The following is a 17,012-nucleotide window of genomic DNA, read 5'->3' as shown; positions in this document are numbered from 1 at the left end:
ACAAAATACCTGTTCAAGCAAAATGCCGGTTGTCGGTTTGACAAAATAAAGATTGACAAATATGTGTTCTGCCGCTTTGAACCTTCGAACCGCTTGGGGTCTACATACTGCTTTAGATCGGTAATCACTTTCTGCAAAACACCAATAGTCTAAGGACTATAATGCATCATACTGGTTGGAATAATTACCGGTTGAGCATAACTCATACATACAAAAATGATCTCAATGCAAGTGTGTGTCCATCAATGATAATCACAACATAATCATCAAAAATGCCAACAATCTCCCCCTTTGGCATTGATGGAAACACTTAGGAAATTTTGACATCTAAGTGTTTTAACAAAAAATATGCCAGAATCAAAATTACTACCCCTAGGCATATACACTATCCCTTTCGAAGAAAATACAATGCATACTACTTCTTAACTGAAATAACATGAAAGTATACATCACAACATTCAAAATTTATACTTCTCCCCCTTTGCCAACAATGACAAAAATAATATTACAGACTAACCCATGTGTCATTAAAATAATAAGTGTTTATGACAGTAAAGAATAAAACTTGTCAAAAACAGATTTAAAGTCCTGCAAGAATTGTTTCATAGATAAAGACCAGGACTCCAGTAGGGAGGTTGCCACTTCTTTCTCTGTCTGCATCTGGGAGACCTATTCTTCCATGGCATCTAGTGTGCTCATCTCCTGTGTTGCCGTTAAGGCATCTAGATTAAGATAGCACTTCTGAAGTATTTGCAGATGTGGGAGTAGAACCAGTTGTAGCTCTTGCAAATCTCGTGACTGGGTGTTGATCTCATGCTCTAGTTTAGCAGACTGGTTATGAAACTGGTGAACGATTTGCCCATAAGCTGTAAAAGAGTCATACGATAGCTTGAAGGTGCTCATATATACCTGCAAATCAGATTGAAGCTTTTGCTTCTGTGCAAGCACATCATCACAGAACAGATGGGGTTGACAAATCTTGCTGAGTAGAAGATTCCCCTCATCCAGAGCATTTCTTATATCCTTCTGTCCTTATTGCTGTTCAGACCAGAGCTCATTAAGGTTTTTCACCAGAGCAATGTTGAGAGCCTTTTGATGCTCTTTCTTTGCATTTGCATCTGCTACCTCCTCTAAACTTTGCACTTGATCATCCACTACTGTGCATAGGAGCTTCAGTTGAGCTAATGATGAGTCGGTACTAGGGAGGTTTGTACCGGGTAACAAATGGGTAAGAGTGACCACCGCAGCTTGGATCACATCTTCCTCCTTCTTCCTCCTTAGCACCTCAAGGCATTCTTGAGAAACCTTGATGCTCTGTAGCAGCTCCATCTCGCTTGCGGACTGGAGATCAATAGGACTAGTAAGGTCAGCCGGTTTGGCTTGACTGCCGGTTGCCTTAGGTGTCTCCATCTGCGTGCTCTTTTCTGCTTTAGCTTCCTTGATCTCCTCTGCCTTCTTCTTCTCTGCTTCTTTTCTCTTTTCCTCTTCCTTTTCCTCCTCTTCTTTCTTCTTTTCTGCTTCCTTCCTCTTCTCCTTTGCCTTATCTTCCTCTTCCTTCTTCTTTTCTACTTCCTTCCGCTTTTCCTCTTCCTTTCTCTTCTTCTCATCCTCTTCCTCTTTCTTCTTCCTTGCATCTTCTTGTTTCTTTTTCTCTTCATCCTCTTCTTTTCTTTTCTTCTCTTCTTCTTTTCTCTTCTCTTCCTGTTTTTGGTTCTCCTCAGCTTCTTCCTCTTCTTCTTCTCCTCTTCATCCTTCTTCTTCTTTTCCTCTTCATCCTTTTTCTTCTTCTCCTCTTCATCTTTCTTCTTCTTTTCCTCTTCATCCTTTTTCTTCTTCTCCTCTTCATCCTTCTTCTTCTTCTCCTCTTCATTCTTCTTCTTCTTCTCCTCCGCTTGCTTCTTTGCTTCCTCCTTTTTGTCCTCTGTTTCCTTTTTCTTTATTTCCTATTCAGCCTGTCCTGTTGCTTCCGATGGTGTACCCTGAGCAATATCTTCTCCATCCAGAGCATCGACATCAATAGTGTCGATCGGTTTAGTAACCGGATTTCCTTCATCATCAAGCACTTCATCCAGTTTACTGATTGCTGGTTCTTGCTCAGCCTTTCTATTGGCTTCAGCCACTCGATGCATCTTCAGAGCATCTAGAGAAAGGGTGTGTGTATTCTTGATCACTTCTTTACCCTTCCCTTCCAGTAACAGGAGTCTTCTTCTTCTCATGAAGAAGAGACCTTTGTATTTGTTCATTACTTCAAACAGTTATGAGTTTGATACATCAAGAAAATGTTCAGCAAAAACTTTCTCTCATTTCATGTTCCTGCTCTATGGCAATGCACCATTTATTGTCTAAGGACTTATACAAAGAATCCGGTGTCTCAGCTCTAATTTCTGAAGGTGACCGGTCATTAATACATAAATACTGAATAATTTCATTTTCTACTACTTCCTTTTCATCATCATTAAAGTCATCAAAATAATCAATCAAATCATTCAACACTTTTCTCATAATGTTTTTGATAGTTCTTTGACAATGTGTCAAAGGTTTATAGGAGGAGATGTCAATATTTACTGGTGCTGATGATGCCGGTTCATTCTTTGTCTTTTTCTTTGCTTGATGTGTCTTCTTAGGTTTTTCCTCAGACATAGTTTCTTCTGAGTTTGGAGAGGCATTCCTTGTCTTCCTCTTTCTCTCGAAGACTTTAGCAGGTGTCACTTCCGGTTTCTTTTTAGCTGGTGACCGCTTGGTCACTTTAGGACTGGCTGCAGTAGCCGGTGCCGATGCTAAGGGACTGCTTTTGCCTTCTTTACTGAAGGTTCTTTTCCTTTCTTTGCTGAGGGTTCCTCAACTGGTGTTACCCTTTCTAGGTAGGTGCCAGTTCTCCTTGCCTTTGGATCAAGCGGTGAGGCAATAAGGGTAGAGGCAAACCCTTCCAGCATATCATTCATTACCTCATAGCCCATAGGCTCCACTTCCTCTTGTCCGGGTTCAATAGCCTCCATTATGCATTGATCCACTTTAATGGTGAAATAGATATCATCTTCATATTTCTTAATGATATCACCTGATATTCTCATCCTCTGACTCATTTTGCATCTGAACTCATCAAAGTACTTGTTTAGAACTTTAGGGTAACTAGTTCCAACTACTTGAACGCTTTCCTTGATTTGCTTGGTTACTAGTTTGTCAGCAGACCACTGGACATCACCCACTCCTGGAAAGTAGCCTTGGAAGTAAAAGAACAACCCAACCAGTAGTTGTCCAAACTTGAACCTCAATGCATTATCCTGTTTGATCGATTTAAGATTCAAAAGGAGTTGCCTTTGCATACTGGTGCATAGGTCAAATGATGCATCCTCCTTTATCATCTGGTAAGTGACATTTACCGCTGCAACAGATACAGAGTTAAGCCTGCTGGCTAAGAACGTCCGGTATCCAATCACCATACATGCATATTTCACAAGGTCATCCTTGATGGAATTAACAGTCATCCCTCGTGAGTCGCTCACTGAACTAGTGAGCTTTGACATTTCCATCTTGCTTACCGTCCTTAGGGCTGGCACTTCCCCTGTATTGCAAAGACCAGTGACGACATGTATTGCTTGTGGAGTAATATCATGCGTTCTTTCCAGGTACATCTTGTCACCATGAACTCTGCTTAGAATGATCCTAATGTGATCATCTGTGAAATCCTCTAGGAAATAAACAATATTGTGGAGCTTCTTCTTTTCCAAAATACTATATTCTGGTTTGATTTGCTTATCTTTTCCACAAAATAAACCTAGCTACGAGTGAATTGCTAGAGACCCTAGGTCTTCTATTTTACATTCTTTGTAATCTGAGATTCCCTCTTCTACTATCACACCGACTGGAACTTGTGATAGGGCATTATAGCTAGACTTGCATTGAATAAAGCTTGCTGAATCTACAGATGTACTAGAGCTAGTATGGGATGCGGAAGCCATGATAGAAACTGAAGACTCGAAAAATACCTTTCGAAAATCATGAATTTAGGGCTTTCAGATTCTTCTCCACCTCACACTTCGTCGGTTGCAGAATCAACACTTTGCATTCTTCACTTGACCGTTTGCAATTTAAATTTGAATATCCTTCAAGGTTTCCAACTTTCTCTGAATCGCAGCACAAATCACTTTATCATCGCTCTGCACTTGAAAACCTTCTTTGCTTCGAAAATGATAGTGAGAAATGATTTGAAACTTCCTTTTAAACATATTCCTCACCTATCGTAATTAATGCTCCACCATTAGGGCATAAACCCTAATTTGCCTTTTACCATTTCTGGTCTTCCGCTAAAATGACAGGTAACGCATACAGGTTAAGCTGTTTTATCGGTGTAAACTGGGGGTTCGAAACATTTTTTTGTTTGCTCCCCCTAAGCTTTTCTAAAGGCTTAGTTTTCCGGTTCTATGATTTCCACACTAGGTGCAGAAACCGGTTCTTCTTGTAATATTGCTGGTTTCTTCTTCTAGGTCTTGTTCATATCCACTTGAACAGTGTCAACATCAATGTTTCCTTCCGGAGTGACTGGTATATCAACAGATATGTTCTTTCTTGATCTACAGAATCTGGCAATGTGACCCAGTTTATTGCAATGATAGCAGACCAATCTAGGTGCTCTCCAAGGTCCATTATTCATGTTGTCATTCTTCCTCCCTCATGTTGCAGCAGTGTGACCATGACCATGATAGACCATATAGTTTTCTCTCCATCTGGTTGCCGCTTGATGGCCATCGCTTCTTGGCTGATGATCGAAGACATTAAACCGGTTGTGATTCCAGTTCACAAAAGGTTCAGGACCAACTCCTTGGGTCCTTTGAAGATATCTTCCAGTGTTATTCATAACAGACCTGCATTCAGATGCTCTATGCCCAAACTTGTTGCATGCATAATAGTTACCATTGAATCTATAGAATCTTGGCTTATCATTTAGAAAATAAGGAAAATTATTGTAAGCCTTATTCCTACAAACATTGGCAGTATGTCCTTCTTTAAGATAGTTAAAGAAAATAGGTTTAAACTTTTGCTTACCTTTATCTTTTGATGTCAGTTGTTTCTTTAATGCTCTAGCACTTGTACCAGAGGTCTCACCTTCCTCATGACCGGAATAACCAAGTCCATCAGTATTCTTGACAGGTTTGGCAGATTCAAGCTTTTGCTCTAGCTTGACAGTACTCTTGTTGAACTTAACAAGTATTTCCTTTGACTCAGAGAGTTCTTTGGAAATAGCAGCATTTGTTTCCATTAGGTTTTCATTCTCAGAGATGGCAATGCTCAGTTCTCCTTGCATGTCTTCCATTTCCACTTTGCTCACATGGAGTTGAGCAGTTAGGGCACTAATCTCTTGCTTCATCTTGGAGTTTTCATGTGTCTTTGACTATATCTTCAACTTTCCTCCGGTTCTCAAGTTCTTGACACATTCGAATAGTCAGTCCTTCCAATTCTTTTCTCAGGTTGGAATTGGATTCATTCAGCTTTTCAACTTCTTGAATCAGGGCTTCCATGTCCGCTTCATCAGAGGAACTATTTTCAGATAGCTCCATCAGCTTTTCTGCATCTTCTCTCCTTTTTGGTTGAGATGCCTTGTATTTGACCATAAGATCATCATAGGCTTGCTTAGACTGAGTGAGCCGATGAGTAAGTTCCCTCAATGTGTATTCCCCCATATCTCTTTCCAAGTGGTTAAACTTATAGAAAGGTAGGCTCTGATACCAATTGATGAATACTAAGAGGCGAGGGGGGGGGTGAATTAGTATGCCAAAAATCTTTGCACTTAAACACTTTGCAAGACTAACAGTAAACCGGTAAAACAGTTTAGCAGACAAACCAGTTAACAAACATGCAAACCAAATAGCTAATAATGCATTCACCCATAGAAGCACAAACACCATAACACAAGAGATTTTGACATGGAAACCCAAATGGGAAAAACCGCGGTGAGATGGAACTCACAAGTAACTATCTGCAGAATAGGAACCAGACCGGTTAAGGTCTTACAATGTTCTTTACCAGAACAGATCCTGTTAGGAATCTCAATCTTTGTTAGGAGATAAGTCCGATTAAAGACTACCTTGCTAGAGGATTTTAGATCCACTGATGTGAACCACCTTGTTAGAGGATTTACAAAAGGCTTTTGGGCCTACTCGGTTAAGGGCTACAAACTTGTCGAAGATGTGAGTAATCAACAAGTGATTGATCTAGCTAATAGCACAGACTGCTTGGTTAGATCCTTGATAGCTCATTCCTAATGCATTCCAGCATTACTTCAGTCTTCTACACATTCATACTCTCTCTAACTCCTCAACCACCTTAAACCCTAGCCGCAATATCAACTATCACAACAACAACATTATCAACAACCTAAAACCCTAGACATGATGTCCTTATAAAGGAATCTGATTTCATGTCGGTCCAATAGGATTAAATTACAATTTCCTAGGTTCAATGCATCTAGACATATCTAGTAACACGACACAAAAAGCACCGCTAAAGTGTCGGCACCGTCAAACAATCGGTGGATGGTAACTCATCACAAAATGCCAGTTGGTAACTCATCACAGAGTATTATCGGTTCATACAAAATATTGGTTCAAGTAAAATGCCGGTTGCCGATTTGACAAAATGAAGACTGGTAAATATGTGTTCTACCGCTTTGAACCTTCAAACCGCTTGAGATATTCTAACCGCTTGGGGTCTACATACCGCTTTAGATCGGTAATCACTTTCTGCAAAACACCAATAGTCTAAGGACTATAATGCATCATATTGGTTGGAACAATTGCCGGTTGAGCATAACTCATACATACAAAAATGATCTCAATCTAAGTGCATAATCATCAAAAATGCCAATAGGATCCCACTTGAGTGTAATGATAGATACCCGTTTAGAAGGATTTGGTCGTCCACATTCTTTTGGTGAACTCATAACCTATTGTAAGTACATGGTTTGATTCAAAGTGTATTCACGCATGCCTTTGTCCTGATATTTCCCTTTAAGCTCACCTTGTTTTGATGTTGAAGGTTTTAATGATTCAGGATCAATGTATGCAGAAGAAGGGACAACTTCCTTATTACTTGGAATGATCGTCTTAGTTTTTAATCTCAAGTTATTGTAGTATATAACTGGATTAGGATCACCATTTACTGTTATTTCAACTCCATTGTGAGGAAACTTAATGCATTGGTGGTATGTAGATGGGACTGCCCTCATCTCATGAATCCAAGGACGTCCTAGCAATATATTGTTTGTGAGATCCAGGTCTAGGACTTGACAAACCACATCCTTTGTAACTGGTCCAACTCTGAGAGGTAAAGTGATTGTGCCTTTGGATGAGCGCTCTTCATCATCATATGCTTTTATGGTAATTTTGTTTGTAGCATTCACAACTTTGTCTGAATATCCCAATTGTATTATTATTTTCAAAGTACATATGTTAAGACCAACTCCTCCATCTATCAGGACTTGTTTTATTTGATGTTTGTGTAGGAAGGCTTCGATGTGTAAAGGTGCATTATGTGGTTGGATCACGGAGGAGTCGTCAGCTTCTGTGAATGTAAGGGAGTGTGGAATGGAAAGGTATCCCACCATGGCTTGAAACTGGTCCACGTTCAGATCAGTAGTGACATAAGTGTCTCTCAAAGTTTTGTCAAGAATGGCTTTATGTGCAGGGGATATGCGTAAGATCTCAAGGATGGAGATAAGCACAGGTGTCTTCCCTAATTGTTATACAAGGTCATACTCAGGTTTGGTTGATGAGGATGCGGTGTTTTTATCTAGAGCACCTTGCAAGGTGAATTTACCTCGACAAGTTGTGACATTACATTCAGAGGTAGGTTCGGAAGAAGATCCAATGCCTTTTAGGACAACCTTGGGTCTTTGGGCAGAATTCTCAGGCATTTTGTCCTTGATGATAATGGTAGAGACATAATTATCCATTGAAATGTGATTGACAGTTGAATCATAGTTATAGGATGCTCTGGTATAGTTGGTCTGCTCATCTGTGGCTTTAGCTTTTCCCTTGTCATGTTTTGGGAATGGTTCTTTAAACATTTCATGTTCTTGATTGGATGAGTGTCCTTCAATCTCAATGTCACCTCTATCAATGAGATCTTGTATGATGTTCTTTAGTCGATGACAATTTCCTATTTTAGGTCCCTTGCTTTTATGAAATTCACAATATTCATCATCATTCCACCAATTTGGTTTGACCTTTGGCTCATATGGAGGCAAATCTGGAATTGTTATTATTTTGTTTGCCACTAGCTTTTTGAAAACTGACTCCAGTGGTTCTCCCAATGGGGTGTACTTCCTTCGTGATTTAGAAGCCGTTTGAGTATTCACTTGATTGTTTGTAGAGGTTGATCCCGAAAAAACTATTTTGGGTCGCACTGTATTGGCATCAACAACACCATCATTGACTGTGTTCTTGTTTTTATTCCAAAATTTTGGCTTCTCTTTTTCTTTAAAGTTATCTTTGTTTCCTTTGAATATTTTGACGATACCTTGCTCAATTAGGACCTTCTCTGTCACTAAGACTTTTTCAATGACGTCCTTGAAGGTGGAAAAACAAGCTTTTCTCAAGTCATAACCAATGTCTTTGTTGACATTTTGGGTGAACATCTCTACTATTTGTTTTTTGGAATTTCACAAGAGCATCTGCTGGCTAAATTCCTCCATTGTTACAAGAATGATGAAAAAGACTCTCCATCCTTTTGCTTGGTGTTGCACAAAGTAGTGACTGATATGTCCATCTCTATGTTGTATGAGAAATGTTGGATAAATGCCTCTGCTAAGTCACCCTGTGACTTAATTCCAGGTGGAAGTTGGGAGAACCATTCCATATCTTGATCACCTAAGCTCTGTGGGAATAATCTCATCAAATATGTCTCTTCTGCTGGTACCTCAATGCAAGCTATGAAAAATTGTCTTATATGTGCCTTAGGATCTCCTTTGCCTCTGTACTTATCAAACTTAGGTGTCACAAAGTGTGTAGGAAAAGGAGGCATTGCAATGCTTTTGTCAAATAGATAGGGACATATGTCTCTCATTGTTTAAGTTGGCTTTGGTGTATTTATGTCCTCCATTTTCTTTTGTAAGTCCTTAATTTGCTGTTCCAAATTGTTCTTAGGTGGAGATCGACTTCTTGGACCATACCCCATTCCTGAGCCATTGTGTGGAGGAGGAGCATGTTGCATATATGGATGGTATTGATCATACACATGTTCATATGGGGGAGGTCTATAATGATGCTACATATATGGACCACTTGGTATAGAGTCATGATGAGGAATACAATATTTGCTTTGTCCATTTATACCATACTCTACAGGCATGTCATGAGTTTGTTCTAGTGTGTTGCCCCCAAATTTGACCTGGGGTTTCCTTGTGTCCAAATTTTGAACATGCCTTTGGATATCCAATTGCTTTGGTGGTTTGTCCTTAGCATTGGTATGTGATTTAGTATATTTTTTTGCATAAGACTTCCATAATGGTCTGCGAAGGTGAGTATCATATGCTTGACCATGAGTATGTGGGACCTCAGGTTTTTGAAACAAAGATGACGGTGATTCAGGCACAATATGTTGTTCTCTATTGCCTCCACTACTAGGCCTCCTTTGATCCATGTTGAGGTGAGGTTGTTGCAAAGGTTGATTTTCAATTATTTGAGACATGTCAAAATTACGAGGGATCTTGGATCCACTTTGTGCCATCACTTGTATGAAGCATTGTCTATCTCTCCTCTTTATTTCCTCAACCAATCGATTGAAACGGGGATCCATAATGGAGTCTTCAACTTCTATTGAATGTATGGAAAAGTGTTCCATATTGTCATTGTGTGTATCAATGTTGTTTGGAGTGTCCATGTTATCAACATTTGGAATGTTTCTATAGGTATCCATGTCAGGTAATGTGGTATGATCAGAATTGAAAAAGACATCATTATAATACTCATAGGCACTCATGTTTGTGGACTCTTGACCCTCTTTAGCTTCTCTCCTAGATTTTTGGGAACGGGTTTCAACCATGAACTAGGTCTTGACCAAGATGTGTGAGACTAGATGAAAATGGAAAGAGTATGAAGACCAAGAGTTGGATGGAATGTAAATGAATTTGAGGTGCACTTGCAATGTCCAAAGTGTAAGACCAAGTATGTATGTGGTAGAGTAGGTGTGACTTCCAAAGAGATGATAGTTTCTCTTGATGAGGTAAGTTTACCTTGACTCTAGGTAAGACCAAATGAGACCCAAAGGTGATAGAACTTGATGAGGGACCACTTAGCAAAATGTTGTTGTATGTAGTGTGTTGACAAAGCAAGATGAGGACAAGCAAGTGACATTTTGACTCAAGTTTAGACAAATGTGAATGTAATGCAAGGTGTAAAGCAATGATGAAATTTGTGAGACCTAGAAATAGGCTGAATTCTAGATGAAAACCCAGAGAGATAACCTAGGAAGCTCAATAAGTCTGAAACTGACTGTTCTTGTTTCTTAGACTATAAAGTTTTCCAATTCTGAACATAGATGTACCCATATACTTCACAGATGTGATTAAATGACGCAAACGTGTTTCTGCCTGACACAGACGTGGCTAGATGACACAGACATGATTCTATCAGACACAAACGTGTTTCCAGAAATTAAGTACAATTTTTTCAATGTGTGAAGTTGCTTGTTGTGACCAAATCTGAAGTTTTGACTATATTTCCATGACAAGAGGACACAATTTTGATGAAGACTCAATGTTTGCAAGTGTTTAGACTCAAAATGACTCCAAAGAAAGTGTGTTGTTTGATGTAAAATGTTTTACATACACTTGAAGACACAAAAGACACAATGTTTTGATGTTTGGTCTTGAATGTTTGAATGTTCAAAAGAAGACAAGCACAATTCTTATGGTTGGCCAGGACAATAGTTGTTGATCCCACATGGGGTTTCCCCCGAGGCTATGCTATTCAGAGTGGATACTTAGATGCTTGACCCCACTGGCTCCACCCTCGACACTCACTTCTCTAGGGCAGCCAAGCACCAGTCCCCATGAAAACTCCCCGTGGTGAACTTAGTATCTCTACTAAGAACCGTATGTGTGTGGGTTGCTCCAAAGGTCCGACCTCCTGACCCAACAACTAGAAGGACTTTGGCTTTCTAAAACAAAAAGGTACTAGTAAGGGTATCTACTCGTGTGGCCATACAAAAGGCTCCTAGCTGGTAGGGGTTATGCCCTACAACTGATCAAATAAATTTGATCAAACGGGTTTATGGGGAGACATAGTGTCGATATGAACTAATCATCACATGTTACCCATGGTTTTCACCATGGATACAGTTGTTTATAGTGGTTCGGAAGAGGATGGATTTTCCTCGCTACCACTTGGGTCATTCTCTCGTCACTAGTAGTCTTAATGACCACATGGGGAGACATGCCCTCTAAAGATTAAACAAAAAGAGCCTATTGCCCAAGACACAAAAGATATTGGTTCAATTAAAGTGCACCAATTGAAGTGTTTGATAATTTATGAAAACAAGGCACAGAATAAATATAAAAAAAAAATCCTTATCCAAGTCCTGCAACAAAGATTTGTTAGTAGTTTGGATTGTTTCAAATGATCACCCCTTCCTGCAAGCACACAAGTTATGTAAATTTTAGATCCAAAAAACTTTGTGAAATAGGGGCCTTTGACAAAACGATTTTTCTTTCAAGACATGCTACACCGATTTTGTTAGCTAGATCTGAAGATGTTAGCTCAAAATAAACCAGATCTGAAATCCGAATGACGAAATAAAATGTCAAAACTAATAAAAAAAGAAATTAAATGCAAAAGGTAAAACACAAACGCGATTAAACCTAACACAAATGCCACTGAAAAACTCAAACGCACCTAGATATGTCATAGATGTGTCTTTTGAGCATAGATGCGACTACCGAACACAAACATGTCTGAAGGCTTCACAGACGCGATTTAGGAACACAAACACGACCTTGTAATTTGCAAAAAAAAAAAACTAGTGTCGAAGACGTAGACGCGAGTCCAGAGGTTACAAATGCGACAGAAAATAAAAAACACGATCTCAAAATGTGCAAAATTGAAAATGTCAAAATGTTGTCGGAAATGTCAGATCTGCAACATAAAAAAACACAAAATCTGAAACAAAAGATGTTAAATGCAAAAGGGACAAGAGTCCCACCAAGCGTGCCAAAATGTTTATGGTGAAAGTGGATAACAACAATATTGAAAGACTAAATGAATTAAACCACAATACCCTAGCCTAACAACAACAAAGATCCACCATAACATATGAAGATTACTTAAGACAATGCAAATCCAATGAAATCACAAAGATTATACCATCACATGTCCAATAGGGTTTGGATCTCCATTCTTCCTATCTGCATTGATCTTGCTTGATATATTTGCTCTCAGATTTTATGTGTGTACAAGAGCTCAACAAAGAATAGAAATGTGGTTGCAAGTAGGCTTGATCGCATATGAAAGTTCAAAAGCGTAGTCGGGGGTTGATAATGAAGGAAGCATCTCCTTATATAGAAGACACTATAAGAAATGGAGGGATAAGATTGAGAGGTGTAAAAGATAAATGGTCGGCTATGATTAGAGGGCAGGTAAAAGAAATAATAAAATAATGAGAGGGTAGGTAGTGTATGAATTAAGAGATGAATGACATGTGTCATGGGTAGAAAAGGTTAATGAATTAATTAATTAAATAAATATTTATTTAATTAATAGAGGAAGTGGGATCAGTAAAATAAATAAAAGTATTTATTTAATTTAGGAAAGGACAATTTAAATAAATAAAAGTATTTATTCAAATGAGAAATAAGGCTAGAAGAGGATAAATGAATTAATTAAATAAATAAAGATTTATTTAATTAATAGAAGAATTAGACTAAGATAATTTAATAGACAGGACAATTTTAGGTGTCTACAATATGAAAACAAGAAGTGAAGGTGCAAAGATCAAGAAAGAGAAACCTGCTAAAGCTAAGAAGGAGAAGCCTTCCAAGATACAATTCAAGAGAAAAGGCAAAATTGTTGAGCCCCCTGCACCTAAAGCACTGGTAACTACAGGGAAAAGGAAAAAGGAACAAGAAAAGAAACCGATAGCTGCTGATGAAGAAGAAATCAAATCAGAAGGTGAGAAGAAAGCCTTAAGAGCTAGTGGTAAGAGATCAAAGGATGTTGGAACTTCCACTGTCAAGGTTGTAAAGAAACCGGTAACAAAACTTACATCTTTTGAAAAGTTAATTATGCATGTTAAGGAGTATGGTTTATTAATTGATGTAAAGAAACTTTATGATAGTTTTGGTGAGGATGAACAAAGACAGATAGAGGATTCAGTTGTTTTCGTGATGAATAAATACAACAAAGCCCTAATTGAATTGCAATGGTTAATTTAAAATTCTTTATATAATAAGATTGATGCAAGATGACAGGAAAATAACAAGACAAAGAATGTATTGAATTCATTCTTAAAAATCTGCAACCTGAAGCTACAAGAGAGGAGATAGATGAAATTTTTGCAAAGGTAAAATCATCTTTCAGGTCTAAGAAAAGGTTGACAAGAATGTTAATTGGTGAGATCCAATCAGTTCATATAGAAACTGAACAAATTTTGAAGAAATTACTGGGTTTGATTCCTGATGAGGAAGAGCAACCAGAGAATTTTGAGACATAAGAGATTCGAGACAATGTTGATATAAGTGATTTTACACCTGACGAGATTGTTATGGGAGACCAACGGGTAGATGATCAACCGGTCAATATTTAGATAGAGACAATTGTCATTATTGATGATGACACCAGTACTAATGATGTTGATGCAACTGATAGTGTAAATGTGTAGGTTGATGATGTGCAAATGTCTGAACAACAACATGGACATGAAGAGAAGAGATATGATGAAGACAAGAGCTCTAAAGAGCCACCGGTACATACACAGACTGTTCTGCCACTGGTAAATGACAGTGAAAAGAATAAGGAAGAAGAAAAGATAGAAGATAAGACAAAGGATAAACCTAAAGAGAAGAAAGAGGAAGAAGAGAAATCTGAACCTAAAGTGACACCTCTATCCTTTACTTCTAAGAAGAAAATTGATGATGACGAGGACGATGATGCATTAAGTATACGAGGACCCATTAATATGGATATGTCGAGCTCTACAAAATTAATGGAGATTGCCACAATAATGCAATCTAGAGCAAAGAAGAAGAGAATGAAGGAACAACAAAAAGAAGTTGAAACAATCAAACATGCAGTTGAAATTTTATCAATCTTATTATCGGAGACTGATACAGACAATTTTGCTACACTGATTGATAAGCTAGGTCAATTGGTTAATGATGCTGGTGAATAGATGAAAACATTTGAGGATGCGACATATGTTTGTGTAGAAAAGGAGTATAAGAAGCTAATGACAGAGCAGTTAATGAAAGACATTGATAAAGCTAAAGTTGCTTTGACTATTAATAAGGACCACTTGATGGAAGCATTGGAGACTAGTGGTAAGATCCTTTCTACTGTGGAAAAAAATTCTTTATTTTGTGATTATTTGGTTAAGAAGAAGCAGGAAGCAGAAGAAGAACTTGAAGTTATAAGTGATTCATTTAAGCCCCTAAATGATTCTGCAATATACTATGGAAGGTCCATTGTAAAACTTCAACATAAGTTGAAAGCTTATGAAACTGAATAGGTAAAGAGAACAACATCCCTGCAGGAACTACAAACATAGTTGATACCAAAAGTTTAAATCTTACAGAGAGGGTATAAAGAGTCAGAAGCTATTCTTGCTACCCTGGAGATGAGCACTATAGATGCCATGGAGGAGCTTGCTTGGAAAGATGAGGAAACATGTGGAGATAACCGACACTATTTTGGAGACCTAGCATAATGATCTGAAGTAGTCAAACTCTCATTTTAGTGATGCTTTTTCTAAAATTGCATTGTAAAAACATTTTGAACACCTATATCTATATATGCTATGCAATTTTGATGTAAATGTATTTATCTTTTCATGTATTTACTTTCCTTTGTCATTGTTGTCAAAGAGGGAGTAGTAGTTGAAAAGAGTCAAAATTTTGTTGTAATCATAATGGGAAGTAGTAGTATGAGTCTTGTAATAGTTTAAATTTTTTTAATAGCATGTAATTGCTAAGGGGGAGTATGTGTAATGAATAGAATCAATTTTTGTATTGCACACTTGACAAAAATTTTCCTAAGTGTTGCCATCAATGCCAAAGGGGGAGATTGTTGGATTCATGTTGATGTCTTGATGTAAAGAGTTGATTGGTGACTTGTTTTTTTGTTATCATTGATGGCAACTATGTTTTTATAGTCACATAAGTCTTGTAAGCCAATGGGTAAAACTTAACCAGTAGAGAAGATAGTTTAAAAGTGAATTGACAAATAGGTCCTCAACTGGTTAATAGGAACATAGTTGCATTCAAGCAACCGGTACAGGTGATTGATGAAGAGTTGGATGATGCAGTTTTATAGGAGTGATGGAGATAGGTATTTGGTGTTATATTCACGACTGCATTAGCAAATTCAATAGGATGATCAAGATTTGATGTACAGAGCATACTATCTGGAAGAACACTTAACCGGTAGTGATAAAGTCACTAAGATTGGTAAACCTGTACAGTTTTGTTTTATTTTTGGTTTGTTATGTTGGTGGCCGACATAAGTTTAGCGTATAACGTAAGTTTGTCTAGATTCATTGAACCTAGGAAATTGTTCCAATGTTATGAGCCAACTAAGTTGATGTCTATAAAAAGTGTGATGTTATGAGATGGGGTATGAGATTGAAGGTGAATATTGAGATTTTGATTGTGCGGTGATTAGTAGCTCTATATTGATGTGTTGTTGAATTTTTGAAGGAACTGAAGTGGATCTTATCAGACACATAAGTGTTATATGAATATTATTTAACTGTTGCTATCCTAAAAGTTACAACAACAAAATCCCTTAACCGGGTAGGTCTTGATAGACCTTAATCTGTAAATCCCCTAATAGGGTAGCTCAACATATGAGTTTAAATCCTCTTGTGAGGTTTCTCCTAATAGGGAAAATATCCTAACAAGGCAAAGCTCCTAATAGGGCTCATCATAGAAAATCCCTTCACCAAGTGACTTCTAATAGGGTCTGCTCCTAACTAGGCATATTTGTAAGACCTTAACCGGTCAAAGGTTTCTATTCTGCAGATAGTGAATATTTTGGGTACTAACTCCCACCGTGGTTTTTCCCTTTTGGGTTTCCATGTATAAATCATTGTGTTATGGTTGACATGTTTTATGTAGTGTTTGCTTATGTGATTATTTTCCTTGCATGCTTATTGATTTTAAAGTTGTTAAGAGGTGTAATCAGATTCTTAACGTTTTTGCTTGCACTGATTCACCGCCCCCTCTTAGTGCCTTATAAGTTTATCACATGTCCCTCCTCCATCAAGCCTTCTTGCACATTGAAGCCTACACCCGACACTGCCCACTCTAGAAAATTTTCCATATCACCTAAAAAATCATCATGGATAATCATCTACATAACCCACTTCATTGTTCTTGTATTTTCTCCCACTTCCAATCTCCCACACCATTATCAACATGTAAATGTCCATACAGGTTTTATACCTATAGTGAATCAGGTTGAATGCATCCCCTACAATGATGGCCACACATTGTGACATCAATTCGTCTGAAAACTTGAACATTCCACTAAGCCTTTTGATTGTTAAATCCCCATATAAAGGGCAAAGTTGTTTCCTTCTCTTCATGGTGAAATTAGCTTCTATTAGTCACCCTGCACTGCTCCACCACCACACTCAATTCCATTCTAAACTATTCTACTGAAACCCCCTATCAAAGGCTCGACAATCTTCACCCTCAAGCTACGACGAATGATGGGACAATTACTTGACCACATACTTTATCCTCTCAGCAGCCGAAATAAATGCATCACCATGATTTAATTGCCCCCTACTTTTGGACACCACAT

Source organism: Cryptomeria japonica, chromosome 8 (assembly GCF_030272615.1).
Source record: "Cryptomeria japonica chromosome 8, Sugi_1.0, whole genome shotgun sequence".
Classification (NCBI taxonomy): domain Eukaryota; kingdom Viridiplantae; phylum Streptophyta; class Pinopsida; order Cupressales; family Cupressaceae; genus Cryptomeria; species Cryptomeria japonica.
This window is presented reverse-complemented; position numbering follows the sequence as displayed.